The 23,961-nt window shown below is 43.7% G+C and overlaps 1 pseudogene; it reads left to right on the top strand.

Annotated features, from left to right (window-relative positions):
* Positions 1–1,102: 1,102 nt before the first annotated feature.
* LOC119877850 lies at positions 1,103–5,576 on the top strand (annotated as a pseudogene).
* The last annotated feature ends 18,385 nt before the right edge of the window (positions 5,577–23,961 follow it).

A 23,961-nucleotide genomic window follows, 5' to 3' on the forward strand; every position in this document is an offset into this window, starting at 1 on the left:
GATGCCTCCAAACTTACCAGTGAATCAGATGACAATGCAATCGGGAGGACGGTGCTGCCACTTAACTCAAGTAGAAGAGGCTAGAAGACAAAAGGGGTTGGGATCCAAGGCACAAGAGGAAGACTGATCCTGGGATAAGACCAGGGTCAGTGGGAAATTGAACTCACATGGGAAAGGCAGCAGAACCGTCTGGAAACTTGAGTGTCATTTAAGTTATTCAGTCATTAATTGGACTTCTTAGTGAGTTTTTAAATAGCACCTAATTTAACTCTACTGAAAATGACTTTTCTCTATAAGTGGATTTTCCCCTTATCTTTTAAATCCTGGAAATAAATATTATTAGATACCTTAAAAATTTATGTAACATGCCTATAAATTACAAAGCATAATAATTTAATGCACATCTATGAACTCTCCACTGTACAATGGGACATTTGCCAATAACTTACATTTACCTTTGTTCCTCTTAATCCCATCTGCTGGTTACTCCATACCCTAAATTTTGTGTTTACCACTCTCTTTCCTTAAAATCACTTATGTATTTTGGGGGCTAAACAAATGTGGTTTTCCCTGTATCTGAACTTTATAAAACGGCGACTGAAACTCGGCATTTTAAAAACTCAACATTACGTTTCCAAAAGATATCCACGTCATTACGTGCGTTGATTCATTTCCTATGCTCACTTTTACGACTATATACCATAACGTAGCTGCCCATCTTCTTATAGAAACACATTTCGGTTGTTTCCACTTCTGTGCTAGGACCAGCAGTGCAGCTGTGACTATTGTAGCGTATTCACGAGTTTCCCAAGTGTGGATATTTAGACGTGGAGCTCGCTGGCTCGTAAGGCGCGCAGGTTGACTTCCACAAGGTGTCAAACCGCTTTCCAAGTGGTTGTCACCAATTTGCACTCGCACCAGTTGAAGGTGAGAGATTTCCTCTCTGGAACTTGGTGAGGTCGGACTCCCGTGATTTCGTCCGTCTACGGCAGCAAGACCGTATCTCGTCGCGGTCTCTGTTTTATACCCAGGTTCGTGGGGGGCAGAACATCATTTCACCTGCTCACCGGTCCTCGTCTCTCTTATCTAAGTCTCCTTCTCGATGGCCTGTCGCTCCCGTCTCTGCCACTTCACGCTGGAGCTGAGACAGGGAGTCCCGTGGGTCCCTTACCTGCAGATAGCAGCAACGGACTCGCTTCTCCCGCTCCACAAGGCGCGGCGGCCTCGCAGCGGAGGAGGCCGTGAAGGGGTCCACGCCTCGCATCGCTCGGGCCCGCTAGTGTTCCCGGGCGAGCCCTTCCGAACCAGTCAACGCTCTCTGGACCCACTCCGTGCGCACAGGGCAGCACACAACTCTGCGGCGAAAGCCCAACATTCACGGGCATCCAGTCCTGCGCGCGTCTCCCCGGGGCACACTCACGCTACACGAGTGTGGCGCGGACACGCCGACGACAACACACCCACGTGCTCCGGGCTGCTCCCGCCGCTCCGGGCCTTTCAAACCCAACAGAGAAAACTCATCTGAGCATCATGTTTCACACTTTCGTCAATAGCTTTTCGCCAAAAAAAAAAAAAAAAAAAAAAGAAAAGAAAACTATACAAAACGTTTTAAAAGAGGTTATTAAAGACCCTCTTTGGGGCTTCTGCATTTTCTCGTCTTTATGCTTTTGTGAGGATTTATTTGGAGTTACCAGACCTAGCGGGCTCGTCAGCGTTTGTGTGGAAACTGCGACGAGACGGGGCTCCGTGGCTGAGGAGGCGGGGCGCAGGCGTGACGTCATCGCCGCGGGGCGGAGGCGACCGAGCCCGTGTGGCGGCTTCCGCGTGCTGGCGGCCAGCTCCGGCCTCCCGGCTTGGAGGCAGCGGGGGTCCTGCCACACCGGCCGCTTTCCCGGAGTGGTCCGTTCCCATCTGGCCCCTCCCGGAGATGGCAGACGATCTTGGAGACGAGTGGTGGGAGAAGCAGCCTGCGGGAGCAGCCAGCAGCCCAGGTACCCCCGTGCCCCCGCGGCCGCGGGGCGCCCCCGACCTCCCCCCCGCCCCCGCTCCCCGCAGCCTCGGGCCGTCGCGGCGTGTGTCCCCGCGGGCTGTGCCCAGCTGGACGGGGACGGCAGCGGCGCGGAGCAGGCGGCGCCAGAGCCTCGCTGCTGCGTGAAACGCCGTGACATTACCTCTGATCTGGCCTGCCTGTCAGGAAGGACTCTTTCCCTAAGCTTCTCCTTTTTACGTATTTCTTGATAGATAAGGGATTTTTCGTGAATGCAGAGAGTTTGGGCGTAGTGCTTGAGGGTGACCCCTGGATTAGGTGCATCTGCTCCTGTTCAGATCAGGACCCTGGCCCTCTGATACTGCTTCGGCTCCTTATCCTCAGCGTCACTTAAGGATAATGCCAGTTTCTTAAGATTAAACAATATAAATGATGCTCTTTGGCACAGTGTTTGGTACATAATATGTGCGAGGTAAATACAAGCTGCGGTTTTTCTTGCTATCATCCTCTCCTGTTTTGTGGACTATAAAAAGCCTAAAGGACGGGTTTTTTTTTTTTTAAGTTTTTTTTTAAGCTTTTATTTATTTATTCATAAGAGACATAGACAGAGAGGCAGAGGCACAGGCAGAGGGAGAAACAGGCTCCATGCGGGGAGCCCCACGTGGGACTCGATCCCGGGTCTCCAGGATCAGGCCCTGGGCTGAGAGCAGGCACCAAACCGCTGGGCCCCCCCGGGCTGCCCCTAACGGACGTTTGGAGAGAGATCATCCTTTTGAACTCAACCGTTTTATAAACGAGAAACATGAGACCTAAATATATCCGGTAACTTGACAAGTTCACGTGGCTAGTGGGTGTCAGAAACAAGACTAGAATTTAAGTTAGTTAACACAACTGAAACACCTCACTGCCAGCGCAGTGGGTATTTCATTCCAAGTAGGTGGTATTAAGTATTAACTCCTCAGCACAGGCTGGCTTTGAACCTTTCAAGTTCCACGAGGCTTAATATACGGTTATGTTCTTTAGTTCTTCAAATTCTACTCCTCTTCTATACCAGATTCCAAGACTTTTTTTAGGATAAAACCAAAGTCTGACCCATGTCATATAGTCCACTGGGCACTGCACGTGACTGACACTTGATGCATACTTGCTGCAAACATTAATTTTGAAATAAGTGTTGTGAAGTATCCAATAAGCTGCAGAATTCTACAGTATTGTTTCTGGAAGGGTAGCCTTCAGGTACAAACTGAGCAGATGTCATTTTTTAAAAGGTAGCCTGTGTAATACTTCCTCCCTTAGCCTTCCTGACTCTTTTGCTATTTTGTTTTTAGGAAATCTCTTTCTGTGCTCGAAGGCACAAATGTTTTTCTTTGCAGGCTATAGTGTTCCAAGTTTACTTTAATAACCCTTACCCCCCCCCCCCCCCCCGCAACTCTGGTATTTAAAGCAATATTTTCTGGTGTGTTTAAATATAGAAGTCATTTTAGAAACAATTGAATTATTTTTAAGTGGTGAAGGGGATCTTATTTCTTGGATCTAGCCCTGGCCCTTTCCTCCTACCAGCCGTATGTCTCTCAATTTAGTCACCCTTTAGAAGGAAAGAAATTATTATGTATTGTCTATTATGTGGCAGATAGTTTCATGAATACAAATTCACTTAATTTAAATAATGTTTAAAAGATAAGTATTACTTTCATTTTTATAGATAAGAAATCGAAAAGTTCAGTAATGTTCTCAAAAACACACAGCAAGGGGACACACCTGGGTGGCTCAGCCCCTTAAGCATCTGCCTTCAGCTCAGGTCATGATCCCAGGGTCCTAGGATTGAGCCCGAGGCCCTGGGATCAAGCCCCGCTTCAGGCCCTATGCCCAGCACTGACCCTACTTCTCCCTCTCCTTCTGCCTGCCGCTCCCCTGGCTTGCGCTCACCCACGGGCATGCTCGCTCTCTCTCTCTCTCTGTCAAATAATTAATAAATCAAAAAGAAAAGAAAAAAGAAGAAGAAAAGAACAGAAAGAAAAAACCAGGTGGGCCAGGGTACCGGGGCAGCAGGTGCAAAGGGAGACAGAGCGAAGGGACCCAAAGTCCCCCGGGACCCCCAGGCATTCAGGGTCCGAAAGGAGAGAAGGGCTTCGGATTGCCAGGGCTGCCAGGGCCTAAAGGGTCCCTCAAGGGATGCATGGCCCCCCTGGCCCTGTTGGATTTCCCGGGGTGGGTAAACCAGGAGTGACCGGGCTTCCCTGGGCCCCCAAGGCCCCCTTGGGAAACAGGTCCCCAGCGGGAAACCTGGGCCCAAGGCACCTGTTGGAGGGGGGGGTCCCAGGAGTTCAAGGGCCTCCTGTGGATGGCTGGAGTTGGAAAGCAGGCCAGGATGGGATCACCTGGCCAGCCAGATTTCCAGGGTGGCAAAAGGGGAGCAAAGGGACTGCAAGGGCTGCAGACCTCCAGGCTTCCCGGGATTGTGGAAACCGGGCTTCCCCAGGACCCAAGGTGACAAGGGTTTAGGGTCTCTGAGGACTTTAGGACCCAAGAGGGGAGAAAAGGACCAGGCGGTTTTTGCCCTGGGAATGGGGGGCCACCAGGAGAGCCAGGCCTGCAGGGGTCCCAGGTCCTATGGGTCCTCCAGGTGCTATTGGTGTTCCCGGACCCAAGGGAGAAGGTGGAATTGTAGGGCCACCGGGGCAACCAGGGCCCAAGGGTGAGCCAGGGCTTCAAGGCTTCCAGGAAAGCCAGGTTTCCTTGGTGAAGTAGGGCACCCTGGCATGAGGGCTGCAAGGTCCCATAGGGCCCAAGGGGGAAGTGGGCACAAAGGGTTACCCGGGGTCCCTGTGGGCCCAGGGGTGTTGGAACCAAAGGGGAAACCAGGAATACCAAGGGGGATCAGGGTCTCAGGGCCCTCCAGCATTCCCAGGGATCGCAGGCCCCAGTGGGGGGCCACATTGGACCACCTGGATGCAAGGCCCCAAAAGGGGAAACAGGGCATCACAGGGCACCTGGGTACCTGAGTAGGGAAGCCTGGAGTAGCAGGAATTCATGGCCCCCAGGGAAGCCTGGTGCCCTGTCGTCCTCAAGGCCAGGCCGGGCCTTCAGTGCCCCCAGGCCCTCCAGGGCCCCAGGGGCCACAGCTGTGATGCCCCCGACACCACCACCCCCATGGAGGTATCTGCAGACTATGGGCTGGGAATCGATGGGTGAACCCCACCATGCCTATGGGGTAAGAAAGGCAAGAACGGAGGGCCAGCAAACGAGAGGCCTGCCGTCACAGCTGGGAGGACGCGCCTTTTCCCACCGGTGGGGGGGCCACAGTTGAAGTTGACAAACTGCTCTATAACGGCAGACAGAACTACAAACCCAAAACGGGCATCTTCACCGCGAGAGGTCCCTGGGGTCTAATACTTTGCATTACCAGGTCACTGCAAGGGGGGGCAATGTGTGGGATTGCTCGGTTCAAGAACAACGGACCATGATGTACACGTACGATGAGTACAAAAAGGGCTTCTGGGACCAGGCATTGGGAGTGCGGGTGCTGGGCTCAGGGCCCGGAGGACGAGTTGTTCCTCCAACTGCCCTCAGAAAAGGTGCAGGACTGTAGCGGGGCAGAAGTCATCATCATTTTCAGGATATGATTATATCCCATGTAAAAAAAAAGAAAGAAAGCAGATTTATAAGACGAAAAGAAAATGACGCCACCGAAACGCTCCCAATGAAAAAACATTAATTGCTTCAAAACATTATATAGTTGAAAGTATATTTAAGTGAAAATGGAACCATATGTACAAATAAAAACTAAGGATGCATGTTAAATGTCTGCATAGCAGCCTATAATTAAAAATGATGGGATAGATTTATGTCTCAAGTACTGACAATGTGTTGTACCCACTGGAATCCTATTAGATGTGTATTGTTATATGCTTCATGATAACCTGCTTATTAGACAGTCAAAATATTTCAGCGATGCAAGAGCATAGCTAATGAAAAGTCAACTTGCTCAATGTTTTAAAGATTTAACATATGGCTTAAAGAAAGTTAATGATAACAAGTATAGATACCGTATTACTGGAATTAATTTCCTCTGTATCTATGGGGAGGGTGTTTTGTCAGGGCAGGTGGGGGAGGAAGCAGTTCTGCGTGTTATAGTCCAGATGGGGAAGGAGTCAGGGGAGCCAGTAGGGTGTAGCCAAGGCTTTTCCTGCCTGTCAGAGACCAGGTCTTTTATAACAGACGTCCTACTCAGAAATTGGGTTATCTCGTGTCCTAAAAGAACACAAAGGACCAATTGGCCTGCTGTGTTATTTCAAGCAAAACCCTGTGTGCTGCGCACGGGATGAGCCATTTGGGGGATAAAGAAAGGAGCTAAAAAACCAGGTGGGAGACAGGAGCAGAATTAATTCACTTATTTCTCGAGATCCTTTTTGTTCAGTTTCTGTAATTTTTTTTCTGCCCACCATGAACTTCCACAATGACCCAATTAATATAAAACAGTGGAAGTCACAAGGAAAAAATAAATTTTTCCAGTATGGGGGGAAATGTTCATAATAATAGCAATTTAATTGCGTTTAATGCATATAAAATCCGCCTCATTGCCTACCTACAAATGACTACAATGAGGTTCGCTCTTGAAGGGGTGATCAGTATTTTCAGAGCTACGAATTTTGAAGAAAATTTCCTGGTAAGGATAGATGCCAAGTGGGCATATCGTCTGAGGTTCCATAAGACAGTTTTCAAAATCCAGCATCTTTATTGAGAAGAAAAAAAGTTTCAGAGTTTCAGAATTAGATAGGAAAGTCAGTTTTTTTGGGAAAAAAAAAAAGATGAAAAAAGAAAAAACGATTTCTGAAGTTTGCAAATTTAGAAATGGGATATACTACTCCTAGTGTAGGTACTAAAAAGGTAGGAAAAGAACTCTTTCTGTAGAAGCAACCTGTGGAAGAGCTATTCTGAAATGGCAGAGGGCAGTAAGAGCCGTACTTCGGGCACTCATACTCAGTTGCAAGGCAAAGAGTCAATTATAGGTTTAAAAGAAAAATAAGTATCCTGCAGGTTTTCATAGGTCATACTAATGCTGCGGGCATTCAAATCTGGTCTCCCAAACGTGGGCAAACTATTTCAGTCGCTATGAGTCTGCTGTGATCTATAAGCCCATGGGGGAAATAGGTGGGGTATGGTAGTAGAATGTTCTGTTCCTCAAAATTAGAGTAAAGAAATGAGGGAAAGGTACAGGGGGAAAAACACAAATAAATACGTGATAAACACACATGGACATGTTGTCTTGTAAAATCTGACATTTTAACCACAGAAATTTCCTCAGCCTAATAGGGTCTTCCCCTAATGGTATACGAGCCACCTTTTCTTCTCGATTATAAGAGAAGATGAATCATTACCAGGGGCACTGCTAATTCTATGGACAAAAATTTTCCATCAAAAGATTTCTGACCCAACTTCATTTTCCGACCCAAACTCATTTTCAAAGCAGGACAGCATCTATATGGGTCAAAATCCTTCAGGTTGGTCTTGAGGATGCTGGTTTTGGAATGATGGATCTATGGAGGCAACAGGATCCATTAGGCTCCTTCTGCTGAATAGCTTGATTGAAATGGCTGGAAGCAAGTCAGGATCAGTGATCCATAAATCCGTAGTTCTGAATGTATGGGCTTTTTATTTCCACCAGGTATGGAAAGGACAGTACTCTTTAGTTAAGACCAAATTTCACTTTAAAAATCCCTTCCCACTATTTATTGGTTGTCTACTCCAATGCCTAAAATAAATATATATATAGATATATAAATGTGCGTGAGTGTGTAATTATCAGGCATATGCTTTAACTGGTAGATAGGGAAGGAAGCAAAATCTATGCCAGATACTGGTACTACATGGTGCTATCTCAGAGCTAAATGATTATCCATATAATTTAAAAAAAGAATTTTAAATATTATCATGGGTCTGTTTCCCTTTTTAAGTGTTGCACATAATGTTAACACATTTAGTTTGTAAAAACAGATGAAACAAACCCACCATGCTCCAAAAGTCTAGGGATTAGTGTTATAATCCAATTAATTCAAAATCACTAGAACTTTTCAGTGAAATGGACCAAACTAGGGCATTATGTTATTAAACACAGAGGTTAATGCAGTATTGAATTCCCCAAGAGGAAAAAGAATGTCTATAGTGGGGTGAATGTTACTCAAATATTTTATAGAAAAACCATGGAAAGGTGCTCTATAAAAAACTGTGACTTTTTTTTTTTTGAGTTTCCATGATAGGTATTTGGACTGGTCCATGCAAATCATTTTGTATTTAAATTTTTGTTGTACTGATTTGAAAAACAGATTATAAATATCCTTTAAAAGTATGTTCTCCTCTTATTACATATACTCAACTGACACTGAACCTCAACTTTTTCTATCCCCGGGTGATACTAAGGAGCGCTGAAACAGAGGACCGACAATAATCACAGCTTAAAAGTGGGACAAAGTTATTTTCTTTGACATAATAGTTCAAGCATCAGCAGTCCAGGTCATGTGGTAGTTTAGGGAGCGCCCAGGTCCTTCTATATCTAGCTGATTGCCATCCCAGGGGTTGCCCTCATTCCCAAAGTCCAGGACAGCTAACCCATCACAGATCGTATTCACAGTGGGAAGGGTTGAAAAAATCAGGAAGGGCGAGGGCAGGCTCCCTATTAAAGAATTCAAGCCAGTAGTTGGTAATTACATCCCTCCCACATGTATTGCTATGAATTTAGTCACCACTGCCAAAGCTACCAGGAGAGTGAGGGAATTGAATATTTATTTCGGGGAACAACATGCAGGGATAAAATTAGGATTCTCTTGACATGGAAGAAGGAAGATACTAGGGGAACAAACAGTGCTTCATCTATCACACCTATCACACCATCAATGAAGAAAAACACTGCCACAAAACTTCTTCCTCCACAAGAAACAATCTTCAAAATAACTCTAACTATGTAGTTGCCACGCTCGTGCCAAATACCTGAGGGGAGGATGTGGTGAATAGCGTATAGACAGGAGGAGATGCTCAAGACTCAAGGTTTTAAAAAGCATCGACTGACAGGAAAAGAAATCCCGATGGGACGATCTCATCAAGCTTTAAACGAATACTTATGTCTAGGATATTACAAAAGGCATATTCAACCATTCCATAGCACTTGCACAGTCTGTGGTGATTTACTCATGGCTTTGAAAACAGCAATCTGGAAGCTCAAGACCACAGCTTCCACTCCCATTAGACCAGTAGTCTTGTTCATTCCACAGCTAAAGACTTCCATAATATGGACCAATCATCTGTAGCACACGGTATTTGTCACAAAGAAAAACAGAAGAATGGATACAGAAGACACAGGCAGCAAGAATAAAATGTTGGAATCAGAGTGGCGTAGACCAGGGCAAAAGGTCCATCATCCACAATGAGTCTGAGGCATTCCTTATGTTAAACAAAAAACAAAAGCACCTACATTTGTATCAATACTATAGATAATGTGAAGGATACAAAAGCCACAGAACAGAAGAGGACCCTCTCTTTTAAAATAAATCATCAATCTGTTTGGGGGAATTGGAGGAATTGAGATTTTTGTCAAACAAGAAGTTAATTGCCAGGTCATTGTGAGGTAGTGTAGTGCCTGATGGTGCACACTAGACTGGACGCACGCTAGATCAGAAGTGAAAACCATTCATGCTTGCTCTTTGCTCGGCGAAAGCTCTGACAGGCTCCTGCCCATAGGTGCCTCCTCACCCCTCAAACACAGCTCAAGCATCAACCTCTCTCCCTAACTGATCGTGTCAGTCACTTCTCCCGTGTGATCACCATGCTTGTACAGAAGGCCTTGAACTGACATGTTTCTTATCCCATATCTGAAAGGGCTGAAGGTTTTTAAGAACAGGCACCTCTTTTATCTTTCATTTCACAAGCCCTCAGAGTGCTAGTCCCGTTTACCAAGTTGGAAGGAAAGAATGAAAGCTGAATCTCTTAAAGCTGCTGTGGGAGGCACTGCTTAAAGCTGATCAGAGATACAACTGAATCAGCCCTGGGTTCCAAGTTCCATAGAAGATTATATCCAGAGATTAGAAGTGCCATGGGATAAATGAGCAAAAGAAAGCTTTTTGGAGATGATTTTAAAGTGCCCTTTTCAAACGTGAATGGAATGGAATCTGAATAGCAAAGGACATCCCAGAGGAGATGGGCTTCTCCTCCTCGAATAGGACGAAGGAAATTGGGTTTTTCTAAAAAATTTAAATCAATTAGCACAAATATAGTACATCATTAGTTAAGATGTAGAGAGAAAACTGTATTTGGAGAGAGAGTGGTGGGTGTGTGTTTTTGGGACAAGTGGGGGACAAGACCAGCTGGGATTAAGAAAGGCATGACTAGATTCAGAGAATCGACTCAAGGACTAGTAAGGAAACTAAGGTAATAACTGCAAGAAGAGTCAAATGACATGAGGGCTTACATATAAGAAGCGGTATTATCGTTTAATCTAATACGCAATAAGAAGGACATTTAGGTCCTTTTACGTGAGAAAGTGGTATGCAAGTACGTATTGAGAAGTTAATTTGACGATTCTTATGAAGGAAGGCGATTACAAGTGTAAAACCATGAGGAAATCAGAATAGCTTTAACCCAGAAAGGAATGAGGTGTTGATGGCAAACAGTCCTAAAAAGGTTCATGAGTAAAGTCGTAGGGTTTAAGGGCTTGCCAAAACATGCGCTATTAGGGGGCAAAGATAGGAAATGGAATAAAAGAAGAATGGAAATACGGAGAGGGGGGGGAAAGGATGACTGACTGAGGCCAAATCAGATTAGTCTATGAGGAGAAGGAAGCTTAGCCCCAAAGGTGGTTCTTCTCATGGATACACCCAGAAGACCAGGTGACGTCCCCGGCCAAAAACTGGTGACCACTAGCAGGAAGGACATGAGAGACACTCAGTTTATTACAAAGACTTATGCGAATAACTGGCTAGTGGGAGGAGGAAGATGCTGTGCTCCAGAAGTGCATTTGGCAGGGAGATGAAAGGTGGATCTTGGGAAGAGACATTGGTGTCTAACATAAGGAGAACAAGGCAAACCTGAAATTAGTAGCACCATTGCAGACAAAAAAATCATTAATTGTTTAAAATATCCTCCTTACGGTACTGCAAGAATAATTTAAAATCCTCCATAATAGATAAAGCAAAGACAGATATCCTTAACCATATGGAAACAATGAAACTAAGTATACAGGGCTAACAAAGACATGCGATCAATCATGTTGTACTCTATTTCAGAAAAAGCTTTCTCCTTAATGGTCTTTGTAACTCTATCAAAATACAAATGGTCATGTTATTCCCTATCATGAAGAACAAAAATATCTATGGAGTAGTAAGAATTAAGGGTATTTTCTGTTAGCAGAGAGGTACATAGAATATTGATGCTTTCTTCCATTTGCAAAAAAAGTATTTGTATCAGGATAAATTTATTCTCAAGTAGTACTTTTTAGGATTACCAAAATAACTCTTAATGAGTTTTTTATTAGAGAAAAAGTTTTTTTTTTTTTTTTTTTTTGCTATTCCTGAGAGATAAGTGTAGGAATTTAAATAAAAAAGTGGGAAGCACATCATTCCAGTTTACCAGTGTTTATTCCGAAGTTTCTCACTCTGTGTTAGGGAAACACAAAACAATCTAATAAATTTTCCTTAAGGCATCCAGAACCCTTCCGAGCTTTTTTTTTCTTACTATCTTACTGCAAGTAAAATAGATTTTTATTGAAGTCAAAAGCCACTTCTTTATAAAGTTTCTGAACCATGTGGAGCCTACATTTCACATGCCCTGTTAAAATCACCAAGACCAAAAGTTAATTTTGTGATTGATCATGGCCAAGTCACTTGCATCTAACAAGGAGGGGTGGCAGCAACGTCACATCTGCTTTTATCAGGGGATGAGAGACCACAATGGGAGGAAAAAATGATGGATGTTTACTTAGTCTACAATGGGTCTATAGTATAATAGTTGCCTTCCCCATCAAAGGAAAGCTCTCAATGTCATTCGCTCTTCCCCAAAACTGGAGTCATCAATATAGAACATGTTAGGAAAGAAAAGGGCTCTGGGGTCAGACTTTCCGAACAAATCTAAACTCTTCTATTTAACAGTGGTCACCTTAAATTTTTTATTTTGTAAATAATTAACCCTCCTCTAAATTTCAGCTTTTGTGCCATCAATAGTAAGTAAAATAGTAACTATTTCTAGATGACAGTAGTTGGAAGAGTTGGAGTAGTAGTAGGGTTGTGAACAGAGGGGTAAACAATTGCTACTATTGACAAGAGTTTCCAATCATTTGTACCAGAAAACACTTTAAGTTATTGTTATGTATTAAGCTTACTACTCCTCGTAGTAACTCTATATAGCGTCATTTTATAGTAAAGAAAACGGCATACTAACTTGTCACAGATTGAATAAATGGGGCAATGCCAGGATTTAACCCAAAGCATCTGGCTTCATAGTCCACATCTGGCTATTAAACCATATGAACAAGGCAGAGTATAAAAGTTCGCAAGATGTTCTAAGGCAACTACACTGGAGGGCTCGGATCATAGTGGCTCAAAAGAGAAAAGAGAAAGGAAGCAAGTTATCAGTGATTTCTTAGTTATTGTCATTATCCAGAGACAAGAGAAACAGCCAGTACCAAGAAGGCTATAGTGACGATTCTGGTAGATGTGTCTCTCAGCTGGAGCAGATACATGTTGTCTTTAAAACTAAAGGGATGAGGGGATCCTTGGGGACAACCTTCTCAGCCGGTTTTAGCGCCTGCCTTTGGACCAGGGGCGACCTTGGGAGTCCTGGGCTCCCGGCATGGAGCTGCTTTCTCCCTCCTCCTGTGTCTTGCATCTCTCTCTCTCTCTAGCATAAATAAATAAATAATCTTAAAAAAAAAAAAAAAAAAAAACTAAAGGGACGGGCAGCCCGGGTTTGGCTCAGGGGTTTAGCGCCCCCCTTCAGCCCAGGGCCTGGTTCCTGGAGAAAGGGGTCGAGTCCCACATCGGGCTCCCTGCATGGAGGAGGCTTCTCATGCCGTATCTCTGCCTCTCTCTCTCTCGCTAACATAAATAAATAAATCTTAAAACAAACAAACAAACAAACAAAACCGAAAGGGATCATCTTACACCCATTAGGATAGCTACTATGAAAATTTAAAAGCAAACAAAAAATGTTAGTGAGGAAGTGTGAAAAATTGGAACCATCTGCACCGTGGTGAGAATGAAAATGGGCGCAACCACTATGGAAAACAGTTGTGTTCCTCAAAAAATAAAAATAAAATCACCATATGATCTTGCATTTCCATTCTGGGCATAACACTCAAAAAGAAAATAGAAACAATTCAAACCAAATGTTGTCATCATGTTTAAACCAACAGTTAGTCGCAATATCTAAAAGGTAGAAGCAACCCAAATTGTCCACCGATGGATGAAGGAATACACAAAATGTGGCCTATCCATGCAGGACTCTTATTCAGGGGCCACCAGGGTTGGCTCAGTGGCTCAGCTCAGTCATGGATCTCGGGTCTTGGGATGAGCCACACAATGGACTCCCTAACAGTGGAGAGTCTGTTATTCCTCTCCGTCTCCCTGCTTGTGTGTTGTCTCTCAAATAAATTAATAAAATCTTAAAAAAAAATACTCTTATTCAGTCTTAAAGAAAAAAGGGCAATTGTGAAACATTACTGCAAGTGAATTAACTAGAGGGCAGAGGGCAATTAAGAGAAATAAGCAAGTACAAAAGGCAAATATGTATAATTACTTATATAAGGTGCCTATATAGTTATAGCAAGGAAAAAGTAGAGGTTGGTTGCCAGGAGCTGGAAGAAGGTGGTAGAGTTGGCAGTTACTGACTTAATGGATAGAAGAGATTAATTTTGCAAGTAAAAAGAGTTCTGGTCCTCAGTCGGTGGGGATAGCGGTATAAAAATGTGATGCATTAATGCCACTAAATGGTTATACTTTAAAAACTTGCGACGAAGATAGTAAAAGATCATGGTGCATTTTACCACAATTTCTAAAAGTAATTAAAGAAAAAAAAGCAGAAGGAAAACCACATTAACAGGAATAGCTCATCATACAGAAGCGGAATTGGCAAATGATCTCCAGCAGCCTCCTTTACCTCCAAGTTTCATAGTGCTACACAAGTGGGTGAGGAGTCTAAGCAGGTTATAGTCCAGAAACGCAAGTTCCAGCCACGCAGGAAAGCTCTGCAGACGCTATGAGGACTGCCACTAACTAACCGTCTCAATTCAGTTGAATAACTACTTATAGGGATTAAGACCTAGCTGCTAGACAGTCCACATTCATCCACTGGCCCCAGTGCAAAAACTGAATTAAAGTTCTTTTTCTTCAAGATAAGCATGCTGACAATTTTATGGTTCAAAAAAAAAAGGGTTTTTTATAAGGGATACGGTTTAATTCTAAAAATGAGGGAATACTTTATAGAATTCATACATACTCAAGATTATGAAACAACTTAAGTTTTACTTCAGCACCTGACCTCACCCAGCTATGAGGAAGAGTCAATTTGCTGCACTCAAGGCAGATACCTAACCTGGGTTGGAAGGGAAGAGGAATGGGTGTGAACTTACAGATCACCAAGGAACAAGATCTCTCCCCACAGGCGAAGAGAAAAAGCAGCTACACTAGACAGGTTTTTCCTACATGAATCAGTGGTGTCAGGAATTTTGAGAGGACATAGTGGGGATGGTTTAGCTCTGCTCTGTGATGGCTAGGACTCACAGACTAGACACACTGCAGGCAAATCCAACAACTGGGGCCTGGGGTCACTAGGGAGGTATCTTCATTTACAGGCTGGTGTGATGCGGGTTGTTGGCAGAACCTCAGCTGAGTATAGGCCAGGAATACCTATATATGTATTCTATGTTGTTTCTCTGTGGCAGGCTCCTTTGGGCTTTCTTATGCATCATGTGACATTCTGGGTTCCACATGAACCTCCCAAGGGAGGAATGTCAAGGTCTTCACTTGCAAGGAAGTATGCCAGATGGGAAATAGTGATGGCTATATCTGGTTAATACAATGTGCCATATATCACCGGGTTGCTCTGTGTCTTGTCTGTGGTAATACTCTCTGGTATAGACCTAGAATGAGACACAAATATACAGACTTTTGCCCACTCCCTTGGGTCCCTCCTCAGCCTCTTCCCAGTATCTTTGCTATTGACTTCAAATACAAATCTTACAGGCCTTGACCCACTATCATTATCTCAGACACCTTCTATTTCCATACAAAGGGAGAGTTAACTATACCACTCGAAGCTCTGCCACTGTCTTGCCACTGTGGTAGAACCAGTAGCAGTCATTTTCAGTTCTCATCAATATACCCAAGTTGAACCAGTCTTTAGTATTTTTCTCTATCATCAGCTGGTCACAGGGACACCCATGAGCACCGGTGTGAGGTGAGGATACAACAGAGACGTGGGGTTCAACTTCTTTATAACTTCTGGGCCTGATAGAGTGACTTCATGTAACAACCATTTCTAGTGTTCAGTAACTGTTGATGTGTGCACCCAACCTACCAAACCAGATCATGAGGGCAGTCATATAATCAGTGAAATTTCAAGTGTCAAAACATGCTCAGTTTCTACTAGAGTCAGTATCATGTAGTAATTGCTTTTTTAATGGTGAGTGTGGAGGCATGGCCTTACTCTAGAACCCTAGAGTTTGTGCTGTGATTCCCCATTAGGTCCAGTCAGATTCCCACAGCATTCACCTGGCACCCTGGCACCTTGGGAGTTGCCACATCATTATGAAGTGAGTGGACAAAGAAGATTGTATCAAGCCTACAACTCTGGGCCCTTTTTCTCAAAACGGTAGCCGCTGAGTCACCGGGATCCACTGGCATTTGAAAATGCCCTTTTTAATTTTTATTTTAGATTTTATTTATTCAGAGAGAGAGAGAGAGTGGAGAGACACAGAAAGCGGAGAAGAGGCTTCAAGGCAGGGAGCCTGACGTGGGACTTAATCGGTGTCTCCAGGATCACACCCTGAGACCGGGGCTTGCCCAAGATTAAATGCCCTTTAAAAGCCTTTTTTGAAAGATTCTATTTAGTGATATTAGGAGAGAAAGACGTGCTGCCAACTACCTTTGTATTCTGAAATTCATCGTCACTGACTGAAAGGGATCTCGTACTGTCATCTCTGGCCTGCATTCACCATTTACCCATTGAGCCCCTAACTACATTAATTCATAATCACACTCAAAATCTTACTCCTTAGTAAAGGATGTTTTCTGGCTTTCCCAGGGAAACAGTCAGCGGTAGGTCCACACAAAATAAACCCATTCTACAAACCCATACTCTGCGATCTCCTGACCCTTTCCTTATAATCTGCCCAGCAGCTCTGAATTCTCCTTTACTATAGAGTACCAGTGTGTTCAAGCTCACGGGAACATTCTTACAGGGTGTTAGGATTAGGAGAAGTAAATAATCAGCCACTGGAGAGTAATTCCTATCACTACCTCTCTATCTCAGCTTAACACTGGGGATTCAAGACCTCACGATCTATACCTATGAAATTCTTTTGTCTGTTGATATGCTATCTGTGACTTTTCTTGTGAAACAGTTCCTATGTACTAGAATTCTTCTATTTTCACCACTTGTGCTGAGGTCTAACCTGGTTATGGTGAAGAAACCAATGAGAGGAAGGTTTAAGGGCTCATATCAGCTGTGAGGAAACTAAGATAAAGCTTGAATGGAGTCTAGGGAGGCGTTTTCCTCAGAACGGGGCAAAGATCCTTCTCTGTATTCCCAGAAGGCCGGAACCCAGAGGTTAGGAGACCCAAGGCAACATGTGCCCAATTCCGTCATCTCAGTCAGAGTAGTCCTCTCTCCTTCCCCTTTAGGACTTGACATAGCGGAACATGTCAGTCTGTGCAGTCAATCTCTTATAAAACCTAACAATATAATAAGAGAATCTATTCTAATATCAAGAATATTCAAATTCTGGGCCGGAATTTAAAGTACAGTATAATTTCTGGTTTCAAGAAGAGACAAAGAACTTTCTGAACACTGTCATGGAGAATTTCTGGCGTTCTCAGCATGTTCAGATTGATAAGAACACTATCATTATGTTCCCAAAGCTTGATAGCAGTCAACAACCACCCAACTCCACAATCTTTGTAATTACAAGGCCCTAGATCTTTAGTGCTTGAAGCAGTACCGCACACAAGTTTCTGTTCAACCTGTAAGTCATCCAATCTCCACAGTTAAAGTGACTATGTATTAGTCATTGAGCTTGCTACAGTACACCAGAGGGTGTTATTTTATTTTTTTACCCAACTACCAACACATTTTGTTGCCATCTGATCAAGAGAACACAGATTCCAAAAACTTGGTATTGAGGGCTGCTTTCAGGGTATTTCACCCATTCCAAACTATCTAGCTAGATTGTTCCAAGCAGACACCTAAGGCAGCGTGGGTGCAGGTGATTATTTGGATGGTGATATCAGGAAGCACAAGTAAGCGTGGAGAAAAGAAGTGGGAAATACAGAGAAGAGAGGCCATTAAAGTCTCCATCTTGGAACATTACGAAGCTGTGTAAAGTGGATATCAGACGGTCCATCAAAGGATAGGAAAATAGAGCAATTATCTACTAATGCCCATCCCTTTTGTTGCGAGTTGCCTCGGTGGAGCATAACTTCTTTAAATCTTGGGCTCAGCAAGCTCCATGGTGTCAGAGAAGCAGATTAGGCTCTTTAGGGAGGGGAAGCGTCAGCATGACGAAAGTGGTCTACCACAGACAGAAAGGAAGCTTAGACATGGAACAAGGGAATATGGAGCAAGCGTTCACAGTACTGCTTCAGAGTCCTATGAAAGAGGGAAGTTTTGAAAACACGACTATGTCTCTGTCCCCAGTTCCTGGCACTGAGCTCCTAAAACAAGAGGAAATTTCCTAAGTGATAAGGGCCAAAAGAAACATCTTGTTCTAATATTTGGTTTTTGCTCTGTTCCTCGACACAGACAATCTAATCTTGGAATTCTGTCATGATAGGAGAGTCTGTTTTTTGTTCCTAAGAAAGTGTCACTGGTGGGCCTGCTGGTGGCAGCTGGTCACCAGAAAGACCAAAATTCATAATTCAAAGCACGGAGAACCTTCAGTCACTCACCATCTTCCAGGGAAAGAGAAAGGAGTGGAGACTAAGTTAATGATGAGTCATGCAACATGATGAAGCCTCCATACATTACCCATAAGTATGGTGTTAAGAGAGCTCCCAGGTTGGTGAACACATTAACGTGTCGGAGGAGGCACACCCAAAACTGCATGGAGAACCCAAGCTCCTGTGCTTGGGACCTTTGTGCTGGGGACCTCATTAGATATCTCATCTTTCTGTTCATATGATCCATTATATAATAAACTGATAAACATAAGTATTTCAGTTCTAGCAAATGGACCAATCCAACAAGGGGGTCAGGGAAACCTCTGATTATAAACCAGTAGGTCAAGACCAGAAGCCACAGGTGACAAGCACAAGGAGAGTAGAGGGGGGGGGGGGGAAAGGGGGAAAAAAATTTTTAGCTTGATGTGATGAAAAAACCCACACATAGTGTCAGAAGCACGGGGAGTTTGAATTGGTGTGAGAGGAAAGGAGAATACAGGATGTTTTCCTCAGGAATATATACAATTTATTTAAATCTATGGGTTTAGCATGCACATTGTTATAAACTGAGGACTGTGGAACTGGCAGTTATCTTGAATGTAAACACAAAGAGATAACGGATAGAAAATAATGAAAAGGCTAAGTGAGACACTGAGCAGTGGAGTGGAGCAGAGCATGAGGTCATAAAACTGCCCCAGAAAAACACAGATCACTTGGGTGTAGGATGAGAGATATTACTGCCGAAAGGAAAGACTGTTTAAAGAATGGGGTTAGGACTATGCTTATCCCACAGAAAAAGTTAAATGGATCACCCTAAAACCACATACATAAATCAAATCTAGATGTGAACTATGGTTGTTTCTTTTTTTTTTTTTTTAAGATTTTAGTTCTTTATTCATGAGACACACAGAAGAAAGAAAGGACGGATCCGAGAGAAGCAGAGACACAGGCAGAGGGAGAGAAGCAGGCTCATGCAGGCGAAAGGAACCCAATGGTGGGACTTGATCCCAGGATCCAGGCTCAAACCCTGGGACGAGCAGGCGCTAAACTAATGAGCCACCCGGGTCCTCTGATGAACTATGTTATAAATAAAATTCCAAGTGAACCCTTGGTTTCAATCAAGCTTTTTGAAAGATGGTGGCATGGGGAAGGGAGAGATGCGAGGGTGTTTCAGTGGTTATTTACTGGGACAATACTACAAAGGGTTCACTAGATGAAATCAAAAAACACTAGCAGAAAGAGATCATGGCAAATCTAACAGATTCATTTCTCCTCTGTCATTTTTGCACTAAAATGGCATTTAAGTCAAAAGTCCCCTAACTGGCAGTGCATGGGATCTCCAGAACATTCTTGAATTGGTTTTCTAAGTCCCTCCTCCGACTTAGTCAATCAGAACCTTCTGGGAGGTTAGTACCCAGGAGTTTGCATTTTACTAAATCTTTGAAGGAAATTCTACCACAGTCAGAATGGAACTACTATCTAGAAATATAGGTCTCAGAATTTCATTGAGAAATAGAAAGCTACAGACAGGAATGCCATAACTCTCATTGTATGAAGCAGTCCTGATCATGCAGATTGTATTCCCGTGGGCTCTGATCTTCCAACGGTTCATCCCTGCGAGAAACCTGACCCTTAGAATTTCCTCTCTCTTCTTCACTCTGAGCGTACACCCTGGTGTGGGGACACTCCTTCTCCTTGAGTCCATGACACACGCGGCCTGGCTCTGCCACCCTCCTTCTCTAGCCATTCTCCACCGGGCTCTTTGGTCTCTCCTCCTCCACCTGATATCTGCACAGTGGAGGTGCAAGTGTCTTAGTCATTGCAGCTGCCACACACATTACCATAGATCGACAGCGTCAACAACAAAAGAAGCGTCTTTTTCACAAGTCAGGCGGCTGGAAGTAAAAATTCATGGTGCCGGAATGGTAAGGTTTTGGTGAGAGGGGCCCTCTTCTGATTAGAGGGAGTCGTATTCTTGCTGGAGGGGAGGAGAATGCAAGAAATAATCTAGTTATTCCCTTTCTGAGCAAGTGAAGCCAGTAAGGTTAACGGAATTGTCCCCAACACGCCAATCAATTATTAACATTGATGAGGTCAAGTTCAGTACCACCTCCTTTATAAGGCTTCTCTGTGCCCCCACGGAAAGGGGAATGCTTCCTCTTCTAAAACTTCATAATACTCATTTAGATATCAAACACAAAGAGGAAACAGACAAAGATCTGTGTTCACATGAGTTCTCCAGGGTAGATGACATGATCAAATACTGGGGTTATGAAATTTTATGACTAGTTTATAAATTAAGATGCCAATTCACTGATAACAGAACACTAGAGGTACAACTTAGGTTGGCTAGTCAAAATAATCTGGGGGCAATAAGCTTTCTTCTGTAACGGACCTTCTGTAACGGATTTTTGAGTGTCATACATAATTAGGGACACTGGCTCTGGTGCACTTTACTTTCTTTCCTTTTTTTCTTTCCTCCCTTTCTGGTCATTATGTATTATCTGTTCATTCTTGAGCAATTGCATTGACAAATGTAAAAACTATCTCTTCAGTAGAAACAAAATAGGTCTAGGGCTGCATTTGGCTGAGGGGCCTTAGTTTGCTGACTTTTTTCTGTCTCCAAAAAGAGAGCTGATTGGGAAACAATCTTAACAGTGTTAGTAAGTAAATAAAGCAATCAGAATGTAAAGGAAGTTCAAATGCAGTCAGGCAGTCTATATTATCAGGTTCTTAATGTACTAGGTACTGTTTGTGTCCTAGGGCCAGGCGGTGAATAGGAGAGGACACAATTCTAATCCCCAAGGAGGGTGACTGGAAGTGGGTGCGTGATAGACAGGGCCTCAAGAATAAGAGGAGTGACATATGAGTTCTGACTACTTGCTGGTGGTCGCCCACGTGCGGGGGGGGGGAGGGGGACAGGAGAAAAGCTAAGAGAAAGCAGGTATAGGAAGCTATTACAGTGGCTCAGAGGAGAGATGACTTACCCAGACCAAGGTTGTGGTGGTGGACGTAATGGGAAGGATGGTTAAATGGTTACATTTGGGATATATTCTGGAGATTGATGCCTCCCAAACTTACCAGGGAATCAGATGACAATGCAATCGGGAGGACGGTGCTGCCACTTAACTCAAGTAAGTAGAATGAGGATTAGAAGACAAAAGGGGTTGGGATCCCAAGGCACAAGAGGAGACGTGATCCTGGGATAAGACCAGGGTCAGTGGGAAAATGGAACTCACATTGGGAAAGGCAGCCAGAACCGTCTGGAAACTTGAGAGTGTCATTTAAGTATTCAGTCTTAATGGACTTCTTAGTGAGTTTTTAAATAGCACCTCATTTAACTCTATGAAACTGCACTTTTCTCTATAAGGATTGTCCCTTATCTTTTAATCATGGAACAAATAGTATTAGATACTTAAAAATTATGTAACATGCTTAAATTTACAAAGCATAATAATTTAGCACATCTAGGAATCTCACTGTACATGGGGACATTTGCAATAACGTACATTTACCTTGTACCTCTTAATCCCACTGCCTGGTTTACTCAATTACCTAAATTTTGTGTTTACACTCTCTTTCCTTTAAATCATTATGTATTTGGGGGCTAAACCAATGTGGTTTCCATGTATCTGAACTTTATATAAAACGGCGACTGAAACTCGGAATTTTAAAACTCACCATTACGTTTCCAAAAGATATACACGTCATACGTGCGTTGATTAAGTTACTATGCTTCATTTTACGACTATATAACCATAACGTAGCGCACATCTTCTTATAGAAAAACACATTTCGGTTGTTTCCACGTCTGTGCTAGACCACAGTGCAAGCTGTGACTATTGTAGCGTATTCACGAGTTTCCCAAGTGTGGATTATTTAGACGTGGAGCTCGCTGGTCCGTAAGGCGCGCAGGTGAACTGTCCAAAGGTGTTCATAACCGCTTTTCCAAGTGGGTTGTCACAATTTGCACTGCACCCGTTTGAAGGTGAGAGATTTCCTATCTGGAATTGCGTGAGGCGGACTCCCGTGTGATTTCGTCCGTCTACGGCAGCAAGACCGATTCGTCGCGGGTCTCTGTTTTATATCCCAGGTTAGTGGGGGGCAGAACATCATCACCTGCGTCACCGGTCCTCGTCTCTCTTATCAAGTTCTTCTCGATGGCCTGTCGCTCCGTCTCTGGCCAATTCCACGTGGAGATGAGACACGGAGTCCCGTGGGTCCATTACCTGCAGATAAGCAGCAACGGACTCGCTTCTCCCGCTCCAACAAGGCGCGCCGGCTCGCAGCGGAGGAGGACGTGAAGGGGGGTCCACGGACCTTCGCATCGCTCGGGGCCCGCTAAGTGTTCACGGGTCGAGCACTTCCGAACCAGTCAACGCTCTCTGGACCCACTCGTGCGCAAAGGGCAGAACACAAACTCTGCGGCGAAAGCCCAGCATTCACGGCAGCCCAAGGTCCTTGCGCGCGTCATCCCGGGGCACCACTCACGCTACACGAGTGTGGGCCGGACACGCCGACGACAACACACCACGTGCTCGGGGCGCTCCCGCCGCTACGCGGCATTTCAACTAAAAAAAAAAAAAAAAAAAAAACCCAAAACAAAAAACAAACCTCTCTGAAACTACTTTTTCTTCATCTGTAAAGTTAAGATTTGTTGAGAAAATCAAAGGCATAGGTAAGTAACAAACTTTGAGTTGCTATAACTGGTCATTCAAGAAACCTTAGCTAGAAAAAAAAAAAAAAAAAAAAGAAACCTTAGCTAGGAGCGGGGTATGTTCCGGGCACCGTGCTGGACACCAAGGACTCCTGATGAGAAGATATGACCTTGCTCCAGACACTCTTGATATAGTAGCTGCATAATTCACTGCTTAGAAAGAACATACCCTAATAGTATTAGAATATCAACCTAGCATAAATGAGGTATCCCCAATCTTCTTCTCTTTAGGAGCTGATCGTCCACTTAGGAGATTATCTCAACTATTTGTTTTCCTTCCTTTCTTAAGTGGCCTGCCTGGCTTTTGGCATTTCCTGAACTCATTCTGATGGGAACCAGACTGCATTGGGAGCATTTGCTAAGAATACGAGTTCTATGGTTCATTTGTTCCCTGAGAGTAGCTCAGTGAAAAATATAATGGTCAAGATTCAGATATGACTGTTGGTTAAAATAAAACTATCATTCATTTCATTTCATTTCAGTAGTATACAAGATACTACTATATAGAATTGTTTTGCTCCAAAAGACAGCATAATCATAGTGAGAAAGATGTGCTTTGTATTTTGATCATTTGTGAAAGCCTAATGTCTCTCACATCTATCATCTAATCATGTAGTATGCTCGTATTAGCCTTACTGCACAGAGAGGCAAGCAGAGACACTGAAGTGGCCCAGTCCAGACCTCATTTCAAGGCCAAAAAGAACTTTCTGTTCTTTCCAGCTCAGCTCCTTCTCCACACTGCTTGTCAACTTAAAGTATCTTATTCACTTCTCTTGTTTTAAACCTAATTTGCAAATGAGAAATAATTTATTAAAAATTTGAATTCCCACGAGACTCTGGAAATCCTATAGCACATTAAAGATACTAAGCATACATATTTGGTCTAGAGGACTGATGGGAAAGATGTTATTTATTTATTTATTTTTATTTTATTTTTTAAAGATTTTATTTACCTATTCATAAGAGACACAGAGAGAGGCAGAGACATAGGCAGAGAGAGGGAGAAGCAGGCTCCCTGCAGGGAACCCGATGTAGGACTTGATCCCGGGACTCCAGGATCATGCCCTGGGCAGAAGGCAGGTGCTCAACTGCTTGAGCCACCAGGCATCCCTATTTTATTT

This window comes from Canis lupus, chromosome 33 (genome assembly GCF_011100685.1).
Source record: "Canis lupus familiaris isolate Mischka breed German Shepherd chromosome 33, alternate assembly UU_Cfam_GSD_1.0, whole genome shotgun sequence".
Classification (NCBI taxonomy): domain Eukaryota; kingdom Metazoa; phylum Chordata; class Mammalia; order Carnivora; family Canidae; genus Canis; species Canis lupus.